This window comes from Gymnoscopelus microlampas (genome assembly GCF_963454915.1).
Source record: "Gymnoscopelus microlampas genome assembly, chromosome: 16".
NCBI classification, from domain to species: Eukaryota; Metazoa; Chordata; class Actinopteri; order Myctophiformes; family Myctophidae; genus Gymnoscopelus; species Gymnoscopelus microlampas.
The window spans coordinates 23859788-23884976 of NC_139953.1; the positions used below are offsets into that span (position 1 = coordinate 23859788).

General features: G+C 44.0%; 1 pseudogene across 1 annotated transcript in view; it reads right to left on the bottom strand.

Moving 5' to 3' along the window:
• LOC311062894 (PR domain zinc finger protein 1-like) overlaps positions 1-7973 on the bottom strand; it is an 11588-nt pseudogene extending 3615 nt beyond the window's left edge. The window contains exons 1-4 of the transcript XR_014602924.1: positions 7838-7973; positions 5614-5871; positions 3610-3729; positions 1306-1558 (exon numbers count right to left, since the gene is read on the bottom strand). The product of XR_014602924.1 is annotated as a PR domain zinc finger protein 1-like (transcript). The remainder of the gene's footprint in view (positions 1-1305; positions 1559-3609; positions 3730-5613; positions 5872-7837) is intronic.
• Positions 7974-25189: the final 17216 nt, after the last annotated feature.

A 25189-nucleotide genomic window follows, 5' to 3' on the forward strand; every position in this document is an offset into this window, starting at 1 on the left:
GAAGTGAGTAAGACAGATTCAGTTTTAGTGACTCACTCCAGGGCAGCCAAAGGACAACTGACAAGACAGTGGAAGACAAAACACAAAAATACACACAGTGCTATATTGACCTACGCTTTGACACAAGCACCTCCAGTCACATACTCCCAAACAAAGGGCACCCCTTATCTCCTGTTGGAGCTCTCCTGTGACCCCCTCTCCCCCCACCCCCACCCCACACACACACACACACACACACACACACACACACACACACACACACACACACACACACACACACACACACACACACACACACACACACACACACACAGACACACACAGAGGCGAACTCTCAGCAAACAAACAGCCGACACTCAGCAAGATATCAATCTGTCAGCGGGACGTCTCGCCAGGAAGCTCAAGTGAGTGAGAGAGGGTGCTTCCTACACCTTCTTCCTCTTCAAGAGCCAAATAAATAAGAAAGCATGCCAACATGCTGTCAGCACTGCAGCCCCCTCCCCCCTCAAGCCCCCCAGTAGCCTACCCATCTTTACTAGCAGATCTGTATGTGTGCTTGTACACAGAAAAAATCCTCAGCGTTAAATTTGTAACTCTTGAGAGTAAGAGTGTACCAAATGGAACGTAACAAACACTGAGGATTTTACTGTGTATGCGCATTTGAATGCATGAAAGTATTTGCATCTGAAGGCTTGCACGTGCATGCGTGTGCGTGTCTCTGTGTGTGTGTGCATGCGTGTGTCCATGCATGCGTGTGCGTGTTTGTGAGAGGGAGAGAGAGAGAGAGAGAGCCCACTGACAGCTGTGTGTTAGGGGGGAAAAGGGAAACTGAAACATTGCCTAAAGTCGTGAAATTGGTCTCACCTTACATAGGAACCATGGCTACACCTGGAGTCTCTGCTTTCAGTACTCTCCTCTCTTCCTTTGTGTGGACCCTCAACAAAGGCCGTGGGTGTGACTGTGTTACTAGTTAAACACCCACACAAAGAGTGTGTCAGTCGGCCAGCACTTTGACGGAGAGCTTTACTCACATAACCACACGCTAGACACCTCCCTGAGCATTAGCCAGGCAATGCTTACAGTTTCCTCTGTTGTTTAGAAATTATTGTGTTTGAGGCACCGATCACAGAAATGTTTTATTTAGATGGATTCAATTGAGCCATCTTAAAGGCATACTGCTACCTGCGGATAAGTACGCGTCGCACACACATGCACGTACACACACATACACATACACATACACACGCGCACGCACACGCACACGCACACGCACACGCACACGCACACGCACACGCACACACTTACCACTACTGTTGGTAACCAGCTGTCCCAAAGGAGGGTAGTTGCAGCGCTGGGCAAACTCAGGGCAGTACCACACCAACAGCTCCTGCCCCGGCCGAAGGGCTCGGATTGTGTAGAAGTAGATATCTAGGCCGCTCTGGCACGCCACCAGGTTCTGCTCATCTGCTCCTCGGGCCGGGTTGACGTAACGCATCCAATTGCTCCGCTCCTCGTTCAAACCGTCAAGGATGTGGTGCAAGCGCCCCTCGGAGAAGACCTGCGGGGCGAGATGTATATTTAAATAGGGGATGACTAACAGTGAACGGAATGTACTCCTGTGGATGTGAAACTATGACGTGATAGGTCTCCATGCGCTGCTTTTATGGTAAATTGAGGCAGTCGCTGATGAGGGGATGCTGTGTTTTGTGTGTGTGGGTGAGACAGAAGTCATCTAGGGTTTCTCCTTATGACTGTAAATACATAGTATCACCTGCACCGTTCTCAGCCACATCACTCTCACCCATCACCTTCAGAAGTCAATGATTTGTCATTGCTCATTTCAGTTAAAACTAGAAAATGTGCTCCTCGGAGCACAAGTCTCCACCAGCAGACCCACATTGGTGAGGATTTTTGGTAAGGAATTTATTCCAAGATTGGAACTTTTTCTGCTAATATCTCCTGACTAAATGTTAGCTTGGCCGATGGCACTGATGTCACTTCGAAACATGCAATGCAATGTTTCGAAGTGACTCACCTATTTATAGGTATGTATTTCGTCATGCGTCTCGCTAGCCAATCAAAGCACACCCTTTCAACATATTGTCACGTGTCACGTGAAGCTTGACCAATGTTAGCTTGGTGGAACCAAAGGAAATCAAACGAAAACATACTCTCCACCATGCCTTCGGCCTGGCGGAGACAATCAACAATTAAAGCAACACTATGTAACTTTTTAACAACTATATAATATAGCATATTATGTCCCACAATATTATAAAGTTACATGTTTAAGCAATAACAATCATCCTTCCATAAATGTATAGACTCAGGGGGCTCCCTGCTAGGGGCTTGACTGTATTACTATAGGGGAGACAATGAGTTTCATCTGGCATTTGCCAAGGCACCAAGGCAGAACTGCCAGTCAAAACGAAGACTGGCCAATCACAGCGCGTCCTCGCCAAATATGCTTGCAGAGACTCTTGGGTAATGAAGTCAAAGACGTTGCCTGCCATGTTTAGTGTGTCCAAAGTGGCCACTGATACCCCAAACTACACAGTGCTGCTTTAAGAGGGTTTTGATAATTATAAACGTGTTTGTCTTTTCCATTTATCCATTTATACATGTAGATATTAGCCCATTGCATTACATGCAGAAGTAGGATAGATTAAAATGTAGGCCAAAAATATCAATGAAGTACTGAGCGATTATTTAAAAGCATGTTTTAAATCATTGTGCAAATCAGCTGGGGGGGGGGGGGGGATTATTGTGAAAGAGAAACAGAATGACAAGAAAGAACCCTACAGCTGTACAGAAGTGTTTCATTGCACTTAGCATGGAGGGTTCACTCTTCCTCTTTAGATATGTACCGCTCACTGTTTGCTTTATGAAACCACGGCTTGCCTGTGTTATGACTATGCCGATTTCAAGTTTTGATTGGGGCTGCATTATTTCAAGGTCGCTGAGTCTTAACATAGAACAATGACACAGGTTTGTGTTGCACTGTTATCTGTTGCGTTAGTAGCTCTTCGTCTGAAAGCCACTTCCTTGCTTAGTCAGTGTGAGCTTGAGAATCAGGAGCGAGTGCATGTAATCTGTGTGTGTGTGTGTGTGTGTGTGTGTGTGTGTGTGTGAGTGTGTGTGCTGCATTTACTGGCAGTGCGACCATGGCACTGCCGAGAGATGCAGGGAGGAAAGAATCGCTGCGTCACAGAAACCAGACAGCTGTGTTTCACCTTGTGGCAGCCACATGCATATGCACACACACACACACACACACACACACACACACACACACACACACACACACACACACACACACACACACACACACACACACACACACACACACACACACACACACACACACACACACACACACACACACACACACACACACACACGTCTGCAGTGGCATTTAAAGATTCTCAAGCACTTGCAGGGCATTGTTTCACAGGATATCAGATGCACACCACAAATGCCAACTCCTGCCAGGCTGCAGCATCACCAGCCTTTCCAAAGGGGATACAGGATGTGGCCCGGTCTGAAACGTGTCCCATTCACACACATGCAGACCAAACACGCAGATAAATGCACACGCACAGCCCTTACCCTCCAAAAGTACTTCCGGTTGGCACCTTTCGGCAGGGTTCCGTTGGTGTAGCTCTCACCGACCAGGGGGCCGAAACGTGTCCCTTTGGGAATCAGCTCCTTGCTGGTCACCCCGAGCACCTGTTAAAGAGAAGCAGGGAGATGTCATCACCTAAAAAAAGGGATGTGAGTGCACGAGAACGTGCCCACAGAAGCTCAGAACGCCTTGATAAGAGTGGTGAGAAGACAGGTTCCTCTCTCTGATGATCAGATCCCATATCTGTTGATTCGCCCTTTCCCAATACCTGGCCACAAACATCACATCAGCTCACAGGGGAACTGAATACCTTAAAAAAAACTCCCTGGCTTCAGAAAAAGGAAATGGGCAATTAGAACGTATGTATCCTGGTACCCATGACAATATGGCGCTGAGGTGACAATTGCAGAGCGCGGAAAAACAATTCTTGTAACTGAGAACATGAGAGGCTGTGAACAGAAGACTACGTTCTCACCTTCACACGATGAATATTTCATAAGCCAATCAGACTAGTTATCTTTAGTTTCTCCTGCCATATAAAAATTTAACCGCTACTCTTGTTCTGCTACCTGCAGGTGTGAAACTCACCCCCGTCTCAAGCCTCCAGGGTGGGGAAGAGAGGATAGGGTGTCATGGGCACACCCCAGCCAGTCAACGGCACCTTAAAGCTTCAAAGGCAGCTTAAAGCAATGGTAACATATTCTCCCTTTTCATCCTAGAGTGATACTGTCACACTGTAGTTATAGATCTCATCATGTATACACTAACTGCGCACTTAACAATACTGTTACAGCTGCGGTCTATCGAGGCAGCTTGATCCACTTTCATTGGTATTGTTTTCGAGCTCCATTCTAGCGACCCGTGCGGTCCACCCCTATCTAAACACACCCCGTTCTTCATCCGGACACCAGACAGATGATATTGGAGGGTCAAAGAGGTAGTGCAGGTATTTTGCTCCAGACACCTGGCCCTATCTCCTCTTATCTCACCTGGCTGTGGTCCCTCATCTCTGGAGGCCGAGGAACCAAAGCCCTGACTGCATGCGGCATCACAGACTCAACACTAATCCCCTTTGTATATTTGAACAGGAAACCCCACGTATCCTCCACTTCAACAATACACCAACTTAATCCTTTCTTATGTGCTTCAAAACAAGGCCACCTTTGATCCCATACTATCTATCTCCCATCTCTGAGTCCCTGGTCTGTCCAGTTAAACATCAACCACGTACCCACTTTAATGTAAATAAATGCGGCTAACACCACATCACTTGAGCATTATTTACGGCTCTATCCGCTACAGTGGGTCCCGGTGCCCCGTTTTTACGGTGTAATTGTGTGTTGGGACAGCAGTGGTGCCAGGAATCTGAGGGAGCTGCTGCTAATCATAGAGACCTCAGGCTGCGTGGTGAGGGGCTGTCTATTGTCTCTCTCTCTCTCTCTCTCTCTCTCTCTCTCTCTCTCTCTCTCTCTCTCTGCTGGTCTTAAGTCCTACATAGCATCAGGGAGGAAAAGCTGAAATTAGACAACAACATGTCAAGCACTTCCTGCCTGAGAATAGACGAGGGGATGGAAGGATGTAGAAGTGACGCAGAATTGGCGGTCGCACAAAATATACACTACTACTACTACACACTACTTACTGTGCAAGGATGTATTGACATTTACATTTTTGGCTAATTAACTATTATGATATCCCTTCACATGTTTTTGTGGCTGGCTTTCCCCTTGGTTTTAATGAATCACTTTAATATGATCGAGGTAAAAGTGAACAAGGAACGTTTTCTCTCCATATGAAAAGTGTGAGGTGAATTCAAATCAGTTAGACAAATCCAAACACATAGTGTGTGCATTGTTAATGAATCAAAATGAATATTATGGTGACGATGAGTTAAACATATACTGTGACTGATAGGCAAAATATGTGGTCAAGGGAACGTATCACTAACACAACCAACTCTGTTTCTAAAAAGCCTGTTTCTGCCATACCTCTGTGGAGTTGGGGCAGCGCTTCAGGCCCAGGTTTCTGGGTAGTGAACTCTCGGCCCGACTCCGGCCCTGGGTCTTAGTGGCGTCTTCCAGTGGTTGGTCCTTTGTGATGTAAGTGCACTTTCCCTCAAATTCTGCCTCCGTCCACGATGTCATGTCCACATCCATGTCCTGTGATTGCAGCGTTGCCGCGGTGACGACCTCTGTACCGCTCGGCGACCCTTCCGACGTTAACATGGCTGTACTGTGCTGAGAGGCCTAGACACGGAGATAAATAAATATGGATAAATATCAAATTGATTTGAAATTGATTGTCAGGCAATATGTCGAAATTATAGAAGATTTTGCTGGCCAAAATGTTTTCATTGTGTCAGCCAAAGTATTCTTTAAGATGCACCAAAGAGATGCACCAAAGAGACAATATTTATTCTACTTTTCTGACAAAACTCAACAAAATAATCCTGGAGTTCTGGCTCCTTTATCTCTTTATCTCTAAAATTCAGAGAGCCTATATGTTGATCTTTGCCCTCTGTCTTTCCTCTTTCCTATTTCTACTTCCTATTCCTTCGTCTACTTCCTAAATACAGTGTCCCTTACGCCTTTTATGCTTAAGGAATGTGAAGAACCATGGGTCAACGCAAACCACAGCTGCGGGCATAGGGAAAGTCCAGTCTCACTCTGATCCAAAATTAGAATCCTGTGGTCGAGGTGTGACACAGAGGAGGTATAGTGGCAAGGTGATGGTGAGGAGAGAGCGGGGGGGTATCTAACTTTCCCATCAGCCACCACCACTACTACCGGACAAACAAACTTCAAAGAGCAGCGTTCATGCTTGCTGCCCCGTCGCCCCCGCTGTCCCAAACATCCTGTGACTGTCCAAATCACGACCCCCAGGCTACGGGGGAGGTTCCTGCGCACGTCAGCCCCGGAGCAGGACCACTTTCACAAGGAAACCAATGCTCCCAGTGAATCGGCCAGACTTCCTCTGAGCTCACTGGAACCTGGCTCTCAGCCCAATCTCTACATCACCCTGCTGTCTTCTTTCTTTCTTTCTTTCTTTCTTTAACGGTGATTCCCCCTCTTCACTAAGATCCTTTCTTTCAAAGGTGAGAAAGGTGAAGTCCCTTAACTAACCACGGATAAAGAGAGGATGGGTTTTGTTTAAGAGAACGGTTAGCAAACTTAATGTTCAATTGTAAAGGAATTCCTTTTTTATGGTTAACCTTTTTTTTGCCTTTGAGATACTTTAAGATAACAGCTTTGGTGTACATAGACTTTAATGTTAGGCTGAATAGGCTCATGTGACTTTAACATCTGATTTAACCAATCTATGCATCCTGTGAAGTCTCTCTAACTTAAGACACCACTAAAAATATACCAATATAATGATTATCTTCCAGCACTTTTTTTCTTTTTTAGCTACATTGAATTATACTATATAATAATATACTATTCGAGGTTCGGGGATGCAAGGCTTCCACCACATTTCTTACTCTCACTTTCGTTCTGCATTTGCAGTTCACCTTTCTTCACTTGAAATCATTTTCTAACTCCCGAACAAAGCAAATGAACCTGAACAAATTCTTCCTCTGAAGCGACCCTCGAAGCAACACAATTGCTTGCCATCCTGTTATCTCACACTTGCCGTGACAACAAATTGACAGAGACATTCAAAAATCATGCATGCAGAGTTGAGATTCATGGTTGACATTTCACGGCATCTTTCTCTGAAGTGTGTCGCCACAGCTGACTCGGAATGACTGTCACAAGTGTGACAGCTCACTCCGAAACCATGAAACCCAGTGACACAGCAGAAAATATGTTCTGAGATGGAGACATGAGTCAAAGTCACACAGCTGGGTTCAGGGTGACATGTGGCATAGCGACATCAGAAAGCACTCCTTGCCTTCTTTTGAGAGCGTCACCGATGGTGCCATGCCAGATTGATAAATACTTTTATATTAAACAGAAATACATAGCAAAATCCTGAGTGTCAGTTTAACTCCAGAGTGTAAAGATTTACCCATACAGGATTTTCTTTCCCGACTATTCACCAGAAATACGCAGCAAAATCCCAATTGTTAACTTAACACCTGGGAGTGTCAAAATTGCCGTTTCTATTTTTACACTCCCAGGAGTTAGAATTTACACTCAGGATTTTACTGTATGCACGCACATGTCCCATCCCACAATAATAAATGCAAGAGCAAGTGCAGCAACTTACTGTGAAGCCTTGAGCAGAACCACACATAGGGCAGGCTGTGTGTGCCCTGGCTTGAGTGGCTGAGTGTCTGAGAGCAACCAGTGGCAGCTCTATCTCTGTTGTCTCCTTGACTTGGTTCTGTTCCTTCTCTCTTGCCTCCCTCTCTCTCTCTCTCTCTCTCTCTCTCTCTCTCTCTCTGACTCTCTCTCTCTCTCTCACACACACACCTCAGTGTGTCCTCCGTACCTGTGTGTGTGTGTGTGTGTGTGTGTGTGACACTAAGTGGAAGTCTAAACGTGCGCCTCTATCTCTTGACTCACAGAGGAGGAGACAAGGCGTGTGTGCGTGTGTGTGTGTGTGTGTGTGTGTGTGTGTGTGTGTGTGTGTGTGTGTGTGTGTGTGTACTGTGTTTTTTTTGAGAGAGAGAAAGACAGCGAGAGAGAGAGATACACCCCCATTTCCTCTCGCCCCCTCCTCCCCCTCCTCCCCCTTTACCCCATGCAAGGCTCCTCCTCATTGGGAGGTGGGGGTTGGAGGGTTGGAAGTGAGCTGTCCATTGCTCACTCACTCTCCTGCCTCAGGGTGTGAGGTTGATAAGAACAACAACACAGCTTTCTCCTGGAGGCGTGCTGGCTGTCAACACAGCTATGTCCGGATAAGACAAATACTTTTTTTCTGTCAGTTACCTCCTCCGTTGGGTGCGAAGGCGTACAGTACCTGTAACCTGTTTCAAAATCAAGAGAGAAAAAAAAACATGTGGGGATGAACTCGGGTTTATACTAATTCTTGGCCAAGAACATCTTGATTTCATTCGTCATTGCAACGGTCATGATAAGAGATCAGAGATGTGTATGAATAGAATAGATCATTTTGTTCTCCACTCGAGGTTTGTGCGTTCTTCAGCTTAATTAGATTAAAGTCCGGTTAACATGCCTAAACTACAGTTAAGAGGCTCCATGAAGGAATTGAATACTTCTCTCATATCAAATAGGCTCTCATAGGTTCATAGGTTCTGTATTTCTAATACTGTCATATGAAATAATGTCAATTCACAAGCGTGTTTCCTGTTTGAGAGTCACTTGTTGAGGTACAGCCCCTGAAAATGTTTTTCTTTAAGTCTTGTCTAAGGAGTTTTTCCTTAACCTCCATGCAGTGAGCGAGTCTCCTTCTGTCAGTTTAAGCCTGGAGACATTACATCTAACCACTTTAACCTGGCAACTTCTTTAAAAAATAACAGATCTACAAGCTCACCGCTCATCGCAGTGTGATGCTTGGTGAGCTTGTAGATCTGCTATTTTCAACATGATTTTTTGGGGACCAGGGTTGGAAGTGTGAATGCAGGCAGCAAAGACTAATGCCTAATTTATGCTCTGTTGTACGACAGTGTCGCATGCCGAAAATAGCAGATCTGGAAGCTGTCCAAGTATATTTGCTACGCGTTGTGAGCTAGAGTAGAGGTAGAGAGTAGCCGAGTAGGTTTTATAGTCTCCTGTCATTACAGTATGTGTGGGTTGCATACATTTTAACCTGATGTAAAATATGTATTTAGAAAGTAAACAAATGCAAACAGGATACATTATACATACAATTTCACAAGGTTAACATTTCAAAAGTAATCTTCCCCATTGATATATCAAATTGAATCAGGTTGAATTGAACTGCATGAAGTGCAGCCTGGTTCTTGATGTGCTGCAGTGGTTCTCAAAGTGGGGTCCAGGGACCCTCAGTGCTTCCTTGGGGGGGTTCCAAATGGACCCTGGACAGGCCTGTAACTCTGTAAAGTGTACAAATGGGTCCATTTACGGGTCCATTTACATTCTCAGATTTATGGGGGGACTTTGAAATTAAAAAGTTTCAGAACCCCTGACGTGCTATAATCTTTTGTCAGATTTTATTTGTGGTTGCGGCATCAGGACTGTGTTGTGTGGGGTCGTAAGGTCAGCCAGCTTTCACTGTTCTTTTTCCTCCAAAGGCAACGTCTGACAGTTGGCAGGCTGGCAGCTTGCCAACTGTCTGAATGAGTGGATTTATCCTCCACACGCAAGGCACGCGACAACTCTGCACAACAGCGATGTGTGCGTGTGCGTGTGTATGTGGGTGGGTGTGTGTTTGTGTGCAGTTCATATGTGTATCTATGTGTTTAATTAAATGCTGTGTAAGCGACGTTGTTGTTGTCGGGCAGAAACCGCTTATCTCCATCTTTTTATATTTATTTCGTAAATGAATGCCCTACTTCGTCATACTACAGTGTGACACAAAAGTAGCAAAAAATTGCAGATCTACAAGCTCAAAGCATGTGTCATCGCAACGCGTTTTGAGCTTGTAGATCTGCACATTTTTGCTACTTCTGAATTTGAATCCTGAAAAGAAACCGTTTTTGGACATTATGAGGTTTCCACCCGACAGCAGCGATGCGTGCCATGCATGTATTTTTTCGTATGGCTGCATGTGTGTGTGAGTTTGTGTGCCTCACAAGCAGACCAGAAATACACGTTGAGCATAACATGTTATACTCTTCACTCCATACATTGGCTTTCTACGTGGTTCAGAAAGGTTGACATCACATCCTCTCGCACCGGGGCCGATGATTTCTGTCTCTCGCCGTCCACGTGGATGCTGTAGGCTACCTTCACAGTTCCTGGGTTCACCTCCACGCACAGCGCTTTGTTTTCTCACATCCAGTCCTGCTCGTCCTGTATCCTGCTGCACTCACCACACCTATCCAAGCTACTAATTACAGCCGCTGACAAGAGCCGCCATGTAATTTAACAGTCCAGTCCTCTCGCACTGTCTCTCTCTCTCTCTCTCTCTCTCTCTCTCTCTCTCGCTCTCTCTCTCGCTCTCTCTCTCTCTCTTCCTGTGTCTCCCTCCCCTCAGACATATCTCATTCATCACGTTCTGTTCAACTCTCCTGTTCCTTTTTTCAACCTCCCACCACCACCTGAACTTGCAATTCATAACACGACATCTGTCCCCACCATGTATGAGTGATTCACTTACCAACAACGCACTTTTCATTATGAGTATAGTAATGGGGATTACGCTAGACACGTGTGTGTGTGTGTGTGTGTGTGTGTGTGTGTGTGTGTGTGTGTGTGTGTGCGCACGTGCATGCTTGCACGCTCACCTGCCTACACACATACACCACGTGATTGCATCTGCTCATTTCACTGTGCCTTGTACTAAGGTGCAACCCAGTCTCCAGGGCCAAACGTCTGGATTTCACGTTTCCACAAAAAACCCAATCGTTACTTTTGAACGTATTTTCGAGAAAAAATGCTAAGATCAATACGCTGGATTGATTTGCTGTCTATATCCGAACATTGTTGATTAACGCTATTTGTCTGTATTCATCTAATGGTTTTATAACCACAAAAAAACGTTTCTCATTTACGTTGGAGTGATTTGCTGTCTATGAAACGCAGAAACGTACAATCCAGACGTTTGGCCCGGGACACTGGGTTGCAAGGTGTGTGGATGCGTGTCAAATCCACACTCTCAGGGTGATTCTGCTGTGTAGTTGTATCAAAGACAGTAGGTCATTCACACCCCAATCTGGGACCCCATCGTCAAATAGTGATTTGACGATGGGTTTGTGATTAAATAGACAGACGATGACTGGAAACCGCTGTTTGGTCTCTGCCCTCAGCCCTCCACTTCCGGTGGTGTGCCTATGTTTTCATTCCCACTAACAATATTTCTCCACGGAACACTAACACCATTTCTCCCAAAGAACATGGATCGTTTTGGTTATAAGCCCACTTGTTTCTATGGTGAAAAAACAAGTTAAAATGTTACTAACTTTCCGTGGTTTTGTCGGCTCAGAGGACGCTATTGTTAAATGAGTTTGGGTTCCAGTGGGAAGTGTAAATCCCGCCCACTACATTTGATTGGGGTAAAGCGAGGCCTGCTTCCTGATCTGAAGGCACGCCCATTTGTAGGCCAATGCTCACACATTGTGAAGGGGGCTCCCGACAGATTCAGTAGCGCAGCTCTGAATCAGTTCTTGAGAGATGATTCACACCCACATACAGTGCTACACGTGTTATGGTGTTCGGCGGCCTGCCACAGTGATGAGAGTTGCACTCAACGCACTGTAACCACTACAGTCCACAAAGAAGTGGAAGTGTCATTCACCTGTCTATCACAGGAGGAACATATTTTTGTTGACTGACAATGGCACAGCAGGAACCTTTTTTTTTTCATGTATAGCTTCATAGCAGAGGTTCCCAACCTGTGGGCAGGGTTGCCAGATCTGCTTATTATAATTTCCCCGCAAGATTTTTTTTGAAAATAGACGATCTACAAGCTCACGACGCGCCGCATCGTGACGCGTCGTGAGCTTGTAGATCTGCTATTTTCAAATAGCTGATGTATATGTTAAAGTGCTCATGCGGCCCATAGTCGCTTATTTTGGGCTGGTTTTCCTAGACCTGGTTGCTTGTTTCCCTCACAGAATCTGGCAACACAGCCTGTGGGCTGGGGCCCACTGGTGGGTTGTGAGGCTATTGCAAGTGCCCCCCCCCCCCACCATGTGATCAAAATCGCTTGATTGATTGATTCAAATAAACGTGCGCTGAAAATTCACGCAGCCCACCCATCTGACCACTTAACACGACAGCCAAATGGCTTTTCAAGTGTGGGCCCTGATCCAGAAGAGGTTGGGAACCACCGCTTTGTAGGTCTGTTGAGGAGAGAAACAGGGATGGTGGAGGGGAGGGGGGGGGGGGGCAACACCGGTCATGAGGTCATGAGTCACACTGGAACTTGTGCCTTAAAAGAACATTACATGCACCCCATAGCCCAGCGAGCCACTGTGACAGGCAGGTACTTTTTGATTGATTGAATACTTTAACCGTACAGGTAGTACAGTCAAAGCAATATGCTAAAAGGATCACACAAAAAGCCCATAGTCCATTGTACTCAAATCATCAATAATACACATTGTCGCTGTCGGGCAGAAACCAGCTATCTACATTTTTCAACTTTTACATTTTATTTGTATAAATCAGTGCTATTGAACACCCTTTGCGAACACCCAAAGAAAAGTATTAAAAAGCGCTTCTAACTAAACCTCCTAACTCCATTGGATCCGCAAACTGTCGTTCAAACCTCTTAACTCCAACTTGTGGAGATAGTTTTGTCCATCATTGATTAGAATGACAAAGTCATTCTAATCAATGAAGTCACTCCACATCAATGATCAAAAACCTCCTAACTCTACTTGAGCTGTATTTGGGTAAAATGATGATGATATAAGGACACATTCAAGTATCTGACAATGTATAAAGTCGCCATACCAACTTTGATGAGGCAGAATTGTGTTGTTTTTTAAAAATTGCTGGTTTCTGCCTGACAGCAGAGATATAATACATACAATATAAAACAATACAATATAAATACACTAAAATACATATTGGAATAAAGCTCAGTAGAATCATAAGGTATATTTACAGAGAAAGGAGGGGAGGGGGTCAGAGGATTCTACTAGTGTTCAAGGAGTTAAACTAATTTATGTTCACTTGTATTTTTAGGACAGGAATTCTTTTAGGTTAGTATTGAGTTTGGGTAGGGAGTCAAGAACCTTTATGTCTTTTGATAGGTCATTCTGCATTTGGGGGAACAAGGTCAGAAACACTTTTAAGAACAGGAATACAAGGATTCGGAAAGAGACAATCTACAAGGCTTGTAGATCTGCTATTTTGCGGTGCACGACATGCACATGCAAATAAGTATAAATCAGGCTTAAGAAGCAAGGGGCGCCTTCTGGGGCCTCTGTCTTTGGTGCAGCCTTGTAATTTCCATGGCCGAGTCTGTACCTGCCTAGCAGCATTTTCTCGCAGTAGGACATTTTCTCCCCAGCCCCCCCCCCCCCCCCTGTCACCACCCCCTGGGACAATGACCATCGCCAGGGATTAAGACTGCACCCTTTTTACAACCTATTACAGGTGAAAGACTCCATGCTGTCTCCTCCTTCTGCCTTTCTAAATGTTTTTTTTTATTACGGCTGACTCCAGGAGAGATGTTTTACATTCTGACTCCCCTGTGCCTCTTGTCCCCTCCCCTGCTCATGTGGCCCTCTCACTTTTTCTCGCTCCAGGTGTCATCTTGTCCATTCCACAAATCACGAAAACACCTTTGTTGTTCTCAAAGTCTGCTGTAAACGCGTCTTGTGGCCCAGAGTCGTTTAAAGCCGGGTTATAGTCAGTTCATTGAGTTCAAACGTGTTTTTCTAACATACAGTACCAGAGCAATGCCCAGCCACAGCAATAACTAATCCAATGCCAGTCTTTGATATCAGTAACATCTGTGCACAACACATCAAAATAATGTTACATAACATCTTTTTTTGTAGGAAATAAGCTCTGTAGCAAACAAAAGGATTATGGTTGTAACACGTTTTGTTCAACAGGATAATCTACATGAATCTACACTTTTGTACAGTGTGGCTCTGCAAGAGTCGGTCTGTGTCTGTCTGTATGTTCAAAACTACAGGCTCACAAAACAGCGGCACCAACCAGCGCCAAATGTCTTGTGCACACTGCCAGTAGGCCACAGAAGCACCTGCACTCATTTATTTTTCTAAATAAGTCAATGTGGGGTGCGGATCGGGGCTGAAACCTTGACCAAATTTGGAGTCCTATACATGATAGATATGTCATAGTCATAGACCACAGACCTTATATTCAGCATGAATTGTAAAATCCTATGATGAAAACGCATTGGAAACCCTGCCAGGTGAGCCAGTTGTGAACTCACTTCCGGGTACTACGACTACAAACTGTGCTGTAGCAAGGTAACTTGTCTTTCTCCATCATTTCATCACATCCTGCTCCCCACCATCACCACCACCACCACCACCCCTTTAAAGTTGATCTCTTGTTGACAGGCCAATGGTTATTACTGTGATTTCCAGCAAAGAAAAGGAATGCTGCTTGCACCTCACGACAGATGTCTCCTAAGTTCCTGACGATACCACCCACCTTGAAGAGGGGCGCTACTACCACGGTGTACCTGCACAAAGAAGAGTTAAATCACATTGAAATGAACCCTGGGGATTTGGCTGTGTGGGTGACCCAGAGTGGAGTCAGTATTCTTGTGTGAGTTATGCTGCAGGCATCATTCAACACAGACAGCAACGTGTATTAGACAAATGCATGCCTTCAAGCTTTCTCTGTCTCTCTCTGTCTCTGTCTCTGTCTCTCTCTCTCTCTCTCTCTCTCTCTCTCTCTCTCTCTCTCTCTCTCTCTCTCTCTCTCTCTCTCTCTCTCTCTCCTCACGATTCAATTCAAGGGGCTTTATTGGCATGAGAAAACATATGTTTACATTGCCAAAGGAAAAGTGGAACAAAACAATCAAACAAAACAATGTGTACAATTATCTCTCTCTCTCTCTGTGTGTCTCTCTCTCTCTCTCTCTCTCTGATGCACACACACACACACACACACACACACACACACACACACACACACACACACACACACACACACACACACACACACACACACACACACACACACACACACGCCACATGACTGCTAATTGGAGCCACCATCCGGCCCTGAGAACTCCACTCATTGCGGCTGACGCTTGATTTCATCATCAGAGTGAAAACATCCTTCCTGGGTATTTTTGGTTTCGAGTGTTTCTACTTTCCCACACTTTGCTTTAAGTCCTGTCCTCTCTGTTTATCTGCCAATCTCAAAGGCATAGCGCACCGTCAAATCCTGAGCGTTAATTTAACTCTGAGAGTGTACAAATGTAATGTACATTTGTACACCCTCAGAGTTAATGTAATGTAATTATACATTTTCACACTCTCAGAGTCAGTGTTGATTTTGACAGCAAATTTAGATTTAGTTTCAGTCATAGTCTTTTGAATAAAATTCCATTTAGTTTTAGTCATGTTTTAGTCATCTGAAATGTTTTAGTTTTAGTCTAGGTTTAGTCGACTAAATTTCATAAGATTATAGTGGACTAAATCTACAGTTGATTTAGTCGACTAAAATGTATTTTGGGCGGTGCCTTGATGGTGTTGTAATGGCTGATTGTACACTTGGTTGCATGCGACGTGTTGTGAGCTTGTAGATCTGCTATTTTCAGAGCGCAACACCTGAGCGCAACCAAACATAAAATGACTTGTCTTTTAGTTCTACTGGATCTCTTCTCCGCTAGTCCCTCCCTAACATTTTAGTCTAGTTTTTATTTGTTGACGAAATTGTCAATATATTTAGTCTTAGTTTTAGTCATCGTAGCTTAGTTTTTATTTTGTTTTTATTTCATTTTCGTCAGTGAAAAAAGGTAGTCGACGAACATTTTTCGTCATAGTTGTAGTCGACGAAATCAACACTACTCAGAGTTAGACATTGAACAATTAACACCTTTTATGTGCACCCTCTCAGCAGGCTTGTTTCAAATAGTTTAATTATTTGTGAGCTGTGATGTAAAACATGTCCCACTCTTCACTCTTGCATCGACGATGTGACATGTTATTACCAGATGAGTGATTGATTAATTTGCGGTATAATTTATTTGAACATTAAGGAAGCGATCGTTTCACATTGCTCTCTTTCACTTCTTAAAGTCGATTTTTTTTTTTTGGTGACATCATTTGCTTGGACCAAGACAATCTCAGAGCCAAGAAATTCGTTCAAACAAAGTGAAATCGCAGCTTTGAAATATAATAATAAATAAGTAAAAAGGTGTCTTAAAAATAAGATTTGAAGAAAAGGAAAAAAACGGTATTGAATGGCTAGTTTCTGAATGATGGCAGATAAGGAAGAAGGACTCGACAGATAAACCTGACTGTAGTAACAGGCTGCTCACAATGTTTTGTCTGCTTCTTGATTACCGAGACAGACTATGATTGCCAATGGTGAGACGCACCATCCGGGAATGATAAACACTATTGTGTGTGTGTGTGTGTGTGTGTGTGTGTGTGTGTGTGTGTGTGTGCGTGCGCGCACGCACGTGCGTGCACACGCGCATACACACACCCACACCAGCATGCTCTCTTAGACATACAATTCACTGACAAAAATAGCCTACTACGCATATCCTGTTGAGCTTAATATAAATGGGGGTTCTTATCTTAACACAATACCATAACAGTTGGTTATGGTACACAACACAACACAACACAACACAACACAACACAACACAACACAACACAACGCAACACAACACAACACAACACAACACAACACAACACAACACAACACAACACAACACAACACAACACAACACAACACAACACAACACAACACAACACAAATCTCTGCTATATTTGCAGAGAGAAGTACCTCTGTACTTTGTGTCTAAGTGTCTCTCGTCTCTTTCTCTCTGTATCTCTGTATTCTCTCTGTTTCTCAGAAGCCACAGTAGTCAGTCAGTCAGTCAGTCAGTCAGTCAGTCAGTCAGTCAGTTAGTCAATCAGTCTTGGTAACTTGGCATACTCAGATTCCTTCCATATTTTTGGATGGCCTCTGAACAAACACAAGTGAAACTGATCCATGCCGTCACACTCTGACACATGGCTAGAGTTTCCAATATACTGTTTTCTCTCACTCTGTCTCTCTCTGTCTCTCTCTCTCTCTCTCTCTCTCTCTCTCTCTCTCTCTCTCTCTCTCTCTCTCTCTCTCTCTCTCTCTCTCTCTCTCTCTCTCTCTCACACACACACACACACACGCACAGATACGCAAACACTGTCTTACACACGTGCATGCACATGCACACATACAGGGATCCTGTCAAGAAGTCATGGTAGACCTAGGGTACAGTTGTCTGTGTCTTTGCGCGTGCATCTCATGATATGCATAACTGTTTGTGTGTGTGTGCGTGCGTGCGTGCGTGCATTCTGGTCTGTATGTGTGTCACCAATCCCTTACGGTGCAGAAAGTGATACCGACATCGATCTCTGCTGGCAATCTTATTATTAAAGGGGAAAGCGGACACAAATAGATATTTAGTATTTAACCTCTATTCAACCAGGAAGTGCCATCGAGACCAAAAATCTATTTCTTTCTCTTCCAGGAGGTAACATAACATAACATAACATAACATAACATAACATAACATAACATAACATAACATAACATAACATAACATAACATAACATAACATAACATAACGCATTTAGCTTTGCAAAAATGAAGTCAATATCATATCACGGATAAATGTTTTAATCACTAGGAGCACTAAAAAGGACTAAAAACAGAAACACTTTGAGACTTGTAACCACTTAAACCCTATTTACGTACTTCATTGCCCGGGGTCCCCCAGGGGTATATAACTTTGTCCCCTCCTTTTTCCCTCTACACCAAATATCTTAACTGAAAGTAACCATCCCACAAGCTCACAGCTCGTTGCATGTGAGCTTGTAGAACTACACATTTTCCATCTATTTTCGCCGAATGTTGGCATCTTATTGCGTGCCCGGAATAGAGATACTATAGGTTTCATATGGTTAACCACTTAAACCCTATATGGTTGACCGGAGTCCCTCAGGGCTCTATACTAGTGTATTTTCAGTTTTCTGCTATTGTGTGGGGAAAGCTTTTACAGTAAATAGTCGATCGACAACTCAGAAGGCATTCCAATGAGTATAAGTCACATCTACGCTGTGAGCTTGTCGTAGCCCGGCATTGCCTGACTAATATCACAACTTTGTTTTAGCTCTGGCAGATTCGTCTGGTTTACAGGCCAAGCTTGTCAATCTGCTATTTTCTGCGAAAGCTTTCCCCACAATACACATGCTGGGGTTTAAGTGGTTAAATTACAGGAACACTGAGGATTTTACCGTGGTTGTATTCTGTGTTTATTGAACGCAGGCAGTAGATGGAGTGTTGTGGTTTTGTGAATGAACGGGGAGTAAAATGAGGGCAGAGTGGGTTTGAGTGGCTGGTGAGTCTGCTGCTCAGGAATGTTCATTTACCATAAGAGGGACTTTTTTTTACTGCCACTTTGTGACAATATCAATGACATCATCAGGTGCCATTGTGTCTGTCTGCATGTCGTGGTCTCTCCTCACTCCTTCACACGTGCACGCACACATGCACGCACGCACGCACACACACACACACACACACACACACACACACACACACACACACACACACACACACACACACACACACACACACACACACACACACACACACACACACACACACACACACACACACACACACACACACACACACACTGTCTCTATGTGAGGACCAGTCACACAGTAAGCTCGTCCACCTGTCTCCAGTGTTACCTGTCCCAGTCATTACCAGGGTCCCTGAGCCCCACTGTAAGTGCACATGTCAACAGTAAATTACAGGGCACGCACACACACACACACACACACACACACACACACACACACACACGTATTTGTTTAGCTTCTAAAAGGGTAATATCCGTCTGCACGCAAGCGATACGTTCGTTCTCTCTCTGCCCCCCCCCTCCCCCTTCTTTTGATAAGCTAGAAAAACAAAGAAGAGGAGGTTCAAAGACAAAGGAGATGAAGAGAGAGAGACCTGATGGACACACCTTTAGTGTGTGTGCGTGTGCGTGTGTGTGCGTGTGTGCGCGTGCGTGTGTGTGCGTGTGTGTCTGCATGTCTACATGTGTGTACATACATATGCACAGTGTGCGTGAAGACAAATTGCAGTTCTTCCCCTTGTCTGTCCGAGGTCATACACACATTACCACAGACCTCAGTGACTACAGTCAAGGTATCATTAACTCCCAGCTTTGTTCAGCCAGTTCGTCTTTGCTCTCGTCTAACTAATTAAAACGAGAGGAGCTCGCTCTCTGTAAGATGTCTGAGATGTCTGCGATAAGTGCACAGCTCTGTCTGGAAATGTGACTGTCGGCTTTTGGCATTGACGCAAAAGGGGCAGCGTGTTGGAAGGAGAGAGCGCACTGACAAGTTTGACAAGGATGTAAACACATTGGAGGCTACGGCGGTGTGTATACGGAGCCTTTCTCTTCATGCATCAGATCAAAGATAAAAGTTCCACGGGGCAAGTCTCTGACATCATCTCGCCCATTCACCAGTGCATGATACCTGCGAACGTAGTCTGAGCTCATAACGCACAACAAACAACATGCGTGGGTGCGCACGTACACCAGCGGCGAGCTCTCCAAAAACTCTTTCAGCTAAGCTTTGTGTTGTTGTAAAACTGTCCTATTCTCTGCAACTCTCTCAACAACCGCGCTGCGGGTAACCTGAGTGCTCTCTTACCCTTTGCAGTGCTGTCAGCGGAAACAATGTCAAACTTCCCTTTTTCCCTGGGGTGATTGACTTGGTCTTAGTGTCACTCTTATTATATGTTGTTTCTGGTAACTGTATGTCTGAAAAGATACTGACAGTACCTTATTAGACGTGGTGTGGTGCTGTCATCCCAAAACAAGAAAAATGAGGTCACCACAAGACAACCTTCAACTTGTTTGCACAGCTCAAATAAAAGGAGTCTTATTTTGGTATTATTTGAACCACATTAGCCTCTACTCTACTCTTTTCTTTTTACCTGGGCGCCAATGAGATTGGCCCCAATTCCAAACAAACCTACTTCACCTTGGCGAGCGTGATGACAAACACATCTCACACTTCCTGTAATTTGTGCACCAATCATTCCCCTCTTCCTTGTGCACTGTAATTTCCTTGGCCGGATCCTCAATAACATCCTGCTGTCTGAGAGGACATCTGAGGGGACACGTAGAGTTGACCCCCGTCACCAAATCACACAGGGGACAGGACATGGGGATAGCCTGTTATTCTGGCCGGGGCTAATGACAGCTGAACGAGAGAAACAGACGGAAAACTGCCCCTGTGTGATCTCTGCATTTAGAAGCATCCCCGTTATCACTGCCAGTGTATTGTTACTGTATGACGCCTTGAGATCCCCCTTGGCTTAACGGTAGGACACAGATGTCGATTTTGGAAGGAGCCTGTACACTGTAAAAAAAAGAAAAGAAAAGAAAAGGCGGAATGGCCAGCCGCCATACCAAGGTTGTGATCATGATACTGAGCTGACAAGAGTGCCACAACAACAAAGCGTAAATGTTAAATGGTCTAATGCTGGAATATGCGATGTGGGTATATCTAATCTCGTGATCGCAGGCTTTGAAAACCCTGCGCACCTGCCTCCATTATTTTATGATCTTACTTGCTCTTATCGCACGTCGACAAGTCACAGTAAACCACGGGGCATGACCAGCAGCTCATTCCATGTGTGCAGCGTTAGTTTCACTAGAAGGAGGAAAAGGAGTAATATCCACAGAGGAAGAGAGAATAAACACCTCTCACAGAAGGTAATGATTAATAGTATTCGGTCAAGTTGAAACCGCAGAGATTTATGAATGAGTGGCTGACCTGGTAGTGACCTTGTGGGGTGAAAGACAACAGGTGGCCATCCCTCTTTGTCCGCCTGCCACAGGGACAGGTGCTTCCTGCCCTGGGACACCTCATGGCTGACCATGGGCTCTGGACAATGGAGGAAAAATTAGGAAACGATGACCACTAATTCACGTGTGTTTGCCATGCTCTCAACCAGCCCTCCCCTTGTCCACAGCATTGACACCAACTTACTCACAAACTCTTTCTCTAACTCAGTCCATTTATCCATCTGCCCCCTCCCCCCCGCCCGCCCACCTCTCTCTGTCTCCTCACGTTCTCTTGTGTCGTTTTTCTGTTAGGGAAACCGAGGTGTCGGGGGCCAACTGTTCCATGACCCATATCCGAGGCTGACGTGAGCAAACAGGAAGAAATTCTCTTAGCCTGGGAGGATATTATTCCTTAACTCGGAATCTAGAGCAACCCCACGCGTTGTGAGACGACAAGAAGACCCACCGACCCGAAGCAATCGACACAAACACCTTCTGACCTTCTCTATAGAGCGAGGGTCTCTTGTTCGTGTCAAGAGAACCATCAATGTGAAATGAGCAGCAAAGCACATGGTCCAGAGTGCTAATTTAACTCAGGGGTCATCAATGTGTCCGTACACGGACAGACGTGTCTGTCGCAAGACTTGTCCATGTCCGCGGCAAATCTAGAGCCAGTATACAGTGGCTGACTTGCCAGTCTCCAGTTTTTCTTCAGAATAGGTAGGACACTGATTTAATTAATGTGGAAATACCAGTAGTATACTGGTATACTTCTATACTTTACTTGAGTTTATAGCCTACTCATCACAACTTTCAATTTGACTTCAATACATTTAAAACATTTTTATTTTATTCTACATTGGACACATCTTTACTCAAATCAAATCAGAATATAATTGCAAGTCACTCATCATCTTGATATTGAATTATCCACACTGTTCATATTCACAACAGGCACTCTCATCAAGATGTCTGCTGTCCATTGTTGTATACTGATGTGTAAAATAGGTTTAAAGTGGTTAAACATATTTTGACGCTATTAGGCAATTTTGCCCTTTTTTCCCAAATGCCCTTTGACATTAACACTCTAATAAAGACACTGCCAGACAGGTATTCAAACCTTGTTAAACCAGGTACTAAACAGTGACGGATACGTGCCTATTGAGTGGACCTGGAAAAATCTGTCTGAGCCCAAGCTTTTTAAGCTGTGAATGAGTAATGACCGGATGGATGATGTCAATATGACAATTCTTCTCACGTCTCTGATTGCCTTTAATGCTTTGAAAAGTTCAAAGCCATCACTTCGATTTAGAAAGTGAAGAAAGTGAAGTAGAAAGTAGACAAAAGTGCAGAGTTGGCCATGGAAATAATAACAAGAATACACTTGACATTTAAAGCAATTTTTGAAATGGGTTACAAATTGCTCCATCTACGCCTTACCTCTCAGCTTTCCTACTTACTATCTTGATAAAATGAAATAAAGTTCAAAGGGATGAGGACTAACCACTCTCCCTCTTTAAAAACACAGCATGTGTTCTCCTGGAACGCGTGAATACTCGACTAGTATGCATTAGTAAATTTGGTATTTTTAAAATTTATGGTAAATGTTACTGACCACTCATTTTGTATGTCCTTGGTAAAAAATATAGCTTGAGGAAAATGTCCATCACAAGCCCAGGGGTTGATGACCCCTGACTCAGACGGCGGTAAAATATTTTACACTGTCAAGAGTTAAATGAACCTTCAGGATTTAGCAGTGTACCACTGGCACCCCGAACCCCCTTTTTCCCCCTTGTGCTGTTTGCATTTATGTCTAATAAAGTATTAAATCAATCAAAACAAGGTGTGGTAAAAAAAAAAATCTTTCTATTTCTATGACAACACCTCGAGGTGAAGGCATCCCTTCACCTGTAAAACCACGTCTCTCTCTCTCTCTCTCTCTGCCCCCACTTTCACTGAGTATTCACTCACGAGGGAACAACATGAAGAATCTTCTCTTGGCCGCCTGGCTTAACAACATGACAGCTCTGACACGTCTCAGGGAGGATGTCAGGTTACAGGCAGTCGCTCAAATGTCTCTAGGTGTCAGAGTGGCCGATCAGCAGCGATATCCAAACAATGGCTGTATTTTCTTTTTTATCTTCCTTTCTAAGAAAGACCAAGACAACCAGCATGGCATGTAATTAAATCTGTCTTAGAGCTCATGCTGACATCGCTGCAGAATGAAGCACAGTCACATTCTGGCGAGGCAGTAGAGTAAAACAGCACGGCGGGAAGACCATGTTTACTCACCAATAGCAACTGTGGCTGGAATCAGATATTTGTCATTTTTTGCATTCTGTATTCAACACTTTGTGTGAAGAGGCCGCTGCAGCACACCCACTAAATTCTCCACTTGCACGCACAGCCACTCAGGTGTACCGAGACACACACACACACACACGCACACGCACGCACGCACACGCGCGCGCACACACACACACACACACACACACACACACACACACACACACACACACACACACACACACACACACACACACACAGACCAACATTTTGGAAATAAAATACTTGAAGTTAATCCCTTACGACAGGCAACTATATATATCTTCCCGTCACCTTGTCCATTTTAGACATAAGTTAATTTAAAAGCATCATGAGTAGTTTTAAAATTGTGTTACCAATCACTGTGTCCCATGCAGACTTACAATGGTAGAGATAGTCAAATCAGGGTTGATTGATGAATCGGGACAGAGGAAGGAAGGGGGTTTGCGGAGGGTGGGTGTGACTGGGGAAAGAATGAAGAGTGAAGGATTGATGGGGTTGCTGATAGAGACATCCTGATCAGTCTGATAACCTTTAACCTGTGGTGGAGGGTAACTAATCAGAACTGTTCTTTTTGCTTTTTTTTATTCATTCATTTGTTGTTTATGAGTACAATTAAAAGTAATTGCACCAGAGTCAGCTCAGCTACCAGCTACTTTGCATCTAGGTATGTACTGTAGACGGGCAGACAAAAAACAACCACAAAACATCAAATGCAAAAAACAACAACAAAAAACGAAATAAGAAAACTGCACAATGCATAAACAGTGTGAGATTAAATAATCAATATGACAAATATAATGATAAAAAAAGGTAAATCATGTAGGAAGTCGGACTTCATGTGGCCAACCTACAGTATGACATCAGTTGTCTATGACATATCTATGACATATGTCTACACATTTTGGGAAGGTTACTTTCTGCCCAATCAGAGACCTTGACTTCCATTGTGAATTAAAGTTAAATATTTCAAATAGTACAAAATATTGATGTGAAGAAAAAAAGAAGAGTGGAGTTTTAAGTTAGCCTACTGACAGTGTGCACAAAATAAATGGCAATCATTATGTTTAAAAGCCTTTGCTATTTAAACGTAATCATTGAAATTAAATTATATTAAAATGAATACCCTACCAGTATCCTTTGAATTATAAATTACAATTTATATGACATCATATAAAAGGAGCCGTCTCCAAAGAAATCAGTTGACACTGACCCATCCAGTTATTAGCAAGAACAACATTAGCCTCGGATCAAGACTATCAGAGATTTATTTTATAGAGTCTGACATTAAATACATCTACCATAGTCTTAATCCAAGGCTAGAACATCATAATATATATTTATACTTCATTGCAGGTTTGTACTGGATTGTACATCCATAATATCTTACAAGTAGTCTTCACTTGTTTAATTAATCCTGCATCATTTTTTATGTTATCTAACATTTTTTTAAATGTATGTATTTTTTAACTGACTTTTTAAAGATGACACAGTTCAGTTGTAGGATGTCTCAGGTCTCAGGCAGTTGTTCAAGTAGTACCAGGAGCCCCATAGTGACTACTTAACCAGATGTAAGTACAGTTTACTAGCAACAGAGGGCGCCGTACAAATCCAAGAGACCAGAAAGAAATCAGTGCCGTTCCTCTTGAGAGTGTTTGTTGACTGTTGCAG